Source organism: Chelonoidis abingdonii, chromosome 1 (genome assembly GCF_003597395.2).
Source record: "Chelonoidis abingdonii isolate Lonesome George chromosome 1, CheloAbing_2.0, whole genome shotgun sequence".
In the NCBI taxonomy this organism is placed as follows: domain Eukaryota; kingdom Metazoa; phylum Chordata; order Testudines; family Testudinidae; genus Chelonoidis; species Chelonoidis abingdonii.
This window is the reverse complement of record NC_133769.1, coordinates 297,975,709-297,982,746: the sequence shown is the minus strand read 5'-3', so window position 1 is coordinate 297,982,746 and position 7,038 is coordinate 297,975,709. Positions and strand designations below refer to the sequence as shown.

The window sequence follows — 7,038 nt, the reverse complement described above, 5'->3', positions numbered from 1 at the left end:
CCACCCAAGATACCCTGTGCTCCCAGTCAGCTAGTTTCTTCCCACTCCAAGGTTGGAGGGAGACTGACCCAGCTTCTCCCTTAGCCCTTATATCTCACAGCTTTGGCCACCTCCCCAATCTGCCTACCTTTTCCCCTAGGAGCGGGGTAACTGCCCCGCAATACTCACATTTGCAGTTTGGTAGCATCCCTGATTACAGAACGTATCATAAATTCAAAATAGTTTCCACATACAAAGTGATCATTAAGTTCATTGTGTCCTCAAATTCCACTTTTACTTGCCATCTCTCAAATTCCCTAAATCTGCATATTAATTAATAGGAGATGGATTATTAAAATTAGAACATTATTTTATTGATCACAGGTCACTCTCTTCAACTAAAATAGTGATAAAAAATGAACTCAGAACATTTAGAGGGCTGAGCTGTGATGACAATAGCCACATCTGCCTGAAGGACAGTACATACACGTGCTGATAAAGAATTATATCACACTCTTATTTGCAACGTATACCAAGTCTAAAGGACTTTGGGGCCAGGAATCTTAACATAGAATAGGCAGATGACTCTTGGCCAGGCTCCTGTGGAAAAAGCTCATTGCAGAACTAATAACTATAAGCACAGCTTTGCACAGGACTTACTTTACACTTATCAGACACATCTTATTCTCGTGAGATCTTAACTCTCTGTCAGTTGGGCATATACAAACTTGCCTTTGTTCTTCATGTTTTAGTCTTGTTCCACCTTTGTTGGAGGTGACAAAAGCAATAACAGCCTCCAAATTCTCTATAAACCTGCACTTTGTATTCTTCATATAGACAGTGACCTTGTGATATACAAATATTCTGACAAGCATAATACATCCATTTCCTTAGAGCAAAAAGATGTATTGCACTAAATACTCCTCTACATTTTGCTCTTTAGATGTCTGAAGTCACAACTAATGTCACTGGAGAAAGCTTACTCCTGTTCCAGGAATCCCCTAGAAGAATTTCTCTTTTTCTGTGAAACCTATAGGGAATTTTTCCAAAACTCTATTCATCACAGGTATAACTAATAATAAAAGATATATAAAAATGAAGACACCTGATTGGCAAAGGTGTAACAGTTTGAATTTTATTTTCCTTACATTAATTCTAATGTCACTGTTTAACAAGTACTTCATCATTAAACCTGTGATTCAGAAGCCCTGGCAATTGCTTGAACCTTTAGGGCTGAATTATGCCCTAAAGAGGCAGAGTCACATTGAGAAAGGGGCGGGGGGGGAGGGATTCATCCTACTGTTGGTACTTGTCTGCATTAGACATCAGGCCCAAAGGTGGTTCAAGGTAGCGCCAGCTGTACCATTAGCATTAACCTTCAGTTTAGACTTAATGTGGCACTCCAGCGCATGAGGGAGAAAAGGGATATGGTTGTGCCACTACCCTTCTCAAGCATGTTCCCTGGGGGCTGTTAAGTGCTGCTGGCAGCATTACTTGGCAGTGTTACATCTTGTGCTACAGATGGCTGAGTGCCAAATTATGGCTGCTTCCTAAACTAATGGGAAGAGTAGGGGGTCCTTTCTCCCTCTTCACCTTCTAGTGTAGCTTCAGAGAGGCTGTTATATACTTAGTCATTTAAAGAACTTTAGTTGCTTTTTATTCTATAAATGTTTTTGAGAGACATTTGGATGGTTATTATCAGGTAAGTGGGATTTACTCTAGATATTAGAATGCCACATCCTGAACTTGTTTTTATGGATTAATAACAAGGGCATTACTGAACGAAACTTGGGATATTTTAAATCTTTATTAGTATTTTATTAGGGACACCAGCCAGAACTTAATGCCTCATTTTTCTAGGCACCTGAGAAAGGAATAAAACAGCCAGTCTCTGCCCAAGAGGTAACAATCTAGGATTATGGAACAACAAGAGGGAAAACAAAGAGAGAATCTGCTCTGTATCTTAGGTCTGGTCTAAACTATGATTTTAGATTGAATTTAGCAGCATTACCTCGATTTACACCTGGACTCGTCCACACGACAAAACTCTTTTTTTAACTTAAAGGGCTCTTTAAATTGATTTCTTTATTCAACCTCCAATGAGGGGATTAGCGCTGAAATCAGCCTTGCTGGGTCGAATTTGGGGTAGCGTGGATGCAATTGGATGGTATTGGCCTCTGGGAGCTGTCCCAGAGTGCTCCATTGTGACCGCTCTGGACAGCGCTCTCAACTCAGATGCACTTGCCAGGTAGTCCAGCATGGACCAAAAGGTACAGGATCTGCTCGCCGTATGGGGTGATGATTCCGTGCTAGCTGAACTCCGTTTCAGTAAACAAAATACCAAAACATTGGAAAAAGTTTCAAAGAGCATGAAGGACAAAGGCCATAACAGGGACACAAATCAGTGCCGCATGAAAATTAAGCAGCTAAGGCAAGCCTACCACAAAACCAGAGAGGCAAACGGCTGCTCCGGATCAGAGCCCCGAACATGCTGCTTCTATGATGAGCTGCATTCCATGCTAGGGGTTGCAGACACCACTACCCCATCCCTGTGCTTTGACTCCATCAATGGAGAATCACGTAACACGGAAGCAGGTTTTGGGGACGAGGAAGATGATGATGAAGAGATTGAAGATAGCTCACAGCAAGGAAGCAGAGAAACCAGTTTCCCCAACAGTCAAGATATGTTTCTCATCCTGGACCTGGAGCCAGTTACCCCCGAACCTACCTAAGGCGTGCTCCCGGACCCTGAAGGTGGAAAAGGGACCTCTGGTGAGTGTTCCTTTGTAAATATTACACATAGTTTAAAAACAAGCATGTTTAATGATTAATTTGCCCTGGCATTCATGGCTAGTACAGCTACTGGAAAAGTCTGCTAACTTGTATGGGGATGGAGCTGAAATCCTCCAGGGACATCTCCATAAAGCTCTCCTGGATGTACTCCCAAAGCCTTTGCAAAAAGTTTCTGGGGAGGGTGGCCTTATTCCATCTGCCATGGTAGGACACTTTACCACACCAGCCCAGAAGAGCGTAGTCTGGAATCATTGCATAACAAAGCACGGCAGTGTATGGTCTCAGTGTTTTCTAGCATTCAAACAACATGAGTTCTGTATCTCACTGTGTTATCCTCAGGAGAGTGATACCATTCATGGTTACCTAGTTGTAATAGGGTAATTTTATTAAGGGGACATTCAGAGGTGCCTGTTCCTGCTCGGCTGTTTGGCTGTGGCTGAACAGAAATGTTCCCTGCGGTTAGCCACACGGTGGGGAGAGGGGTGAAGCATGAGTGATTTCTCACACCAAACCGGCAGGCCCTCAATACAAGAGGCAAAATGCAACTTTGTTATGAAAGCACATGTGCTGTGTAATGTGAACAGCAAGGTTTAAAGCGAAAGAGTGTACCCATTATTCTCTAAAATGGGTCTTTTTAACTACCACTCTCCCTTTTCCTCCACCAGCTGCAAATGTTTCTTCTTTGCAGAGGCTAGTGAAAATCAGAAGGCAAAAAAAACGCACTCAGGATGAAGTGTTCTCTGAGCTCCAGCTGTCCTCCCACATTGACAGAGCACAGCAGAAGGTGTGAAGGCAGACAGTGTCAGAGTGTAGGAAAGCACAGTATGAACGTGAGGAGATTTGGCAGGCTGAAGAGAGTAAGTGGCGGGCTAAAGATGATAGGTGGCATCAGCTTGCTGACAGAAGGCAAGAGTCGGTGCTCACACTGCTGGAAGATCAAACTCATATGCTCCAGCGTATGGTTGAGCTGCAGGAAAGACAGCAGGAGCACAGACCACTGCTACAGCCCCTGTGTAACCAACAGCCAACAAGTTCCATAGCTTCCTCACCCAGACGCCCAAGAATGCAGTGTGGGGGGCGGCCTTCAGCCACCCAGCCACTCCACCCCAGATGATTGCCCAAGCAACAGAAGGCTGGTCTTCAAGAAGTTTTAAAGTTTTAAAGTGCAGTGAGGCTTTGTCCTTCCCTCCTCCCTGACCCCACCCAGTGCTTCCCTCCTGTCCCACCCCTCCTAGGCTACCTTGGCAGTTATTCCCCTATTTGTGTGATGAATTAATAAAGAATGCATGAATGTGAAGCAGCAATGACTTTATTGCCTCTGCAAGTGGTGATCAAAGCGGGGAGGGGAGGGTGGCTAGTTTACAGGGAAGTAGAGTAAACCAAGGGGAGTGGTTCATCAAGGAGAAACAAACAGAACTTTCACACTGTAACCTGGCCAGTCATGAAACTGGTTTTCAAAGCTTCTCTGATGAGCACCGTGCCCTCCTGTACTCTTCTAACCGCCCTGGTGTCTGGCTGCTTGTAATCAGCAACCAGGTGATTTGCCTTAACCTCCCACCCCACCATAAATGTCTCCCCTTTACTCTCACAGATATTGTGGAGTACACAGCAAGCAGTAATAACAATGGGAATGTTGGTTTCGCTGAGGCCTATCCGAGTCAGTAAATTGTGCCAGTGTGCTTTTAAATGTCCAAATGCGCATTCTGCACTTGCTCAGCCTATAGTTGAACAGCTCCTAACTACTGTCCAGGCTGCCTGTGTATGGCTTAATGAGTCATGGCATTAAGGGATACGCTGGGTCCCCAAGGATAACTATAGGCATTTCAACATCCCCAACGGTTATTTTCTAGCCTGGGAAGAAAGTCCCTTCCTGCAGCTTTTGTGACAGACCACAGTTCCTGAAGACGCAAGCGTCATGTACCTTTCCCCGCTATCCCACATTGATGTTGGTGAAACATCCCTTGTGATCCACCAGTGCTTGCAGCACCATTGAAAAGTACCCCTTTTGGTTTATGTACTGGCTGCCTTGGTGCTCTGGTGCCAAGATAGGGATATGGATTCCGTCTATTGCCCCACCACAGTTAGGGAATCCCATTGCAGCAAAGCCATTGATCTGCACATATCCCAGAGTCACTAACCTTGATATCAACAGCTCTTTGATTGAGTTTGCTACTTGGATCACAGCAGCCCCCATTTGCCCACTCCAAATTGATGCCTGACTGATCGGTAGCTGTCTGGCATTGCAAGCTTCCACCGGGCTATCGTCACTTGCTTGTGAACTATGAGGGCTTTTCTCATCTTGGTGTTCTGGCACTTCGGGGCAGGGGAAAGGGATCTGCTATAGACCAAATCATGAGGAGGTGGATGAGGCATTTCTAAAAAGAATAGAAATATCTAAATCATAAGAACTGGTAATAATGGGGTAACAACCTAGATAAAAGTAATAGATGGCAAAAAACATAATATCCATTGTCTTTATTCTGCTCATCTCCCGCCTTCCTGTCCTTAGAATAATGAAATCTATCATTTCATGATCACTTTCACCCAAATTGCCTTCCATCTTCAGATTCTCAACCAATTACTCCCCGTTATTCAGGGAGATAGCCTTTTAAGACTTAATTCTGGTATAGAAAAGAATAGGTTTAGAGAAGCTGACATGAATAAAGGCTAAAAAAACTGGGCATGTTTAGTGTGGAGAAAAAAAGACCGAAGGACCTTGTGACCCAAAGCATCCCTGTATTAACACCATAAGCCAGGGGTTGGCAACCTCTAGCATGCGGCTAGCCAGGATAAGAACGCTGGTTGGCTAGGCCAGTTTGTTTACCTGCTGCACTGGCAGGTTCGGCCGACTGCAGCTCCCACTGGCCGCGGTTCACCGTCCCAGGCCAATGGGGGTGGCAGGGAGCGCTGCAGGCTAAGGGATGTGCTGGCCACGGCTTCCCGCCATCCCATTGGGAGCCACGATTGGCCGAACCTGCTGACATGACAGGCAAACAAACTGGCCTGGCCCGCTAGGGTGCTTACCCTTGCGAGCTGTGTGCCAGAGGTTGCCTACCCCGGCCACGCACATTATTGTAAGAACATTTGTACAAAACATGCCTTGTGAGATATCATATCAAACAGTCCAGAGATGAAGGGTCTTTCCCTGAATCCATACTTATAGCTTCTTTTCACAGAAAACAGGCTGACAGAGTCATTACCCATGTAGGCTTTTCCTTTAATGATGGAGAGTGAGGAATGCATTTTGAGTCTTTGACCGCTGATCATCACAAACAGTGACCACTTGCTTTGAAATTAGCACTTTTCTCTTGAAGTTCTTCATTTGCATTCCACAATGCTTCTCTCTCATTTGGTGGGTTATTTAGTTAAAGGAATATACACAATGCAAATGTTTGCTATGACAGGTACAAGTGAAAACAATGCATGCAACATGCCATTTGTTTTCATGAAGTTTAAGCATGAAATATGCTCTTTTACATTTAACAATCACTTTGATCTATACTAATACACTCGTGAATTGGCCTGGTGCTTTGGCATGAGTTGGCACCTAGTCTGCCAGAATCACAAGTTCTTCTGGTTGTCTTCCCCTCAAAGTCAGCCTGGAAGATGAGCTTGCCAGCAGTTGTCTACTCCCAGCATCCCTCCTGAAACTCTCTCAAAGATCCATTCTAACTCCTCCGCTCCCACAGCTCTCCAGTGGTTAAAGTAGATTGAAATAGGGTTGGGAAAGCAGTTGTGGGGAGCACTGCTTACCCAAATTAAAGAGAAGAGGGAGAGCCCCTGCTCATTTTTAGCTGCATTTCCTTGCTCTTATTTGAACCCTTGCTTTCTTCCAATCACCCTAACATTCATTATCCTCTCTCCTCCCACTCTGCTCCTGCCCACTGCTGCATTACCCCTTTTTCTAGCAGGCAGAATGTGGAGGAATGGACAGCCCCTGCCCCTTTTTCCAGCAACCAGGAAGGTATACAGAGCTTCTCCAAATATTCTGCTTCAAGTACCTGAATATAAATATCCCCACCCCCATCTCTTCTCAACTGCTATAAGCAGAATATGGAGCACTTTGCAAAACTTATGCAGCAAAGTCCCCTGACTTTTGTTGCATGCCAAGATTAGACCTGCACTAAGTTGGAATGTGCTATAATCTGAAATGTGTGGGGAAAATATATGCAATAGCATTCACTATAATAAATCTTAAAATGAATATAGTATGAGGTAATACTGCAAATAATGCATTTTATAGCTTGTTTTCAGAATGACATTCTG

The 7,038-nt window shown here is 44.5% G+C and overlaps 1 pseudogene; it reads left to right on the top strand.

The window, feature by feature from the left end:
- Positions 1 to 2,214: 2,214 nt before the first annotated feature.
- On the top strand, positions 2,215 to 3,926 carry LOC142046750 (uncharacterized; annotated as a pseudogene).
- The last annotated feature ends 3,112 nt before the right edge of the window (positions 3,927 to 7,038 follow it).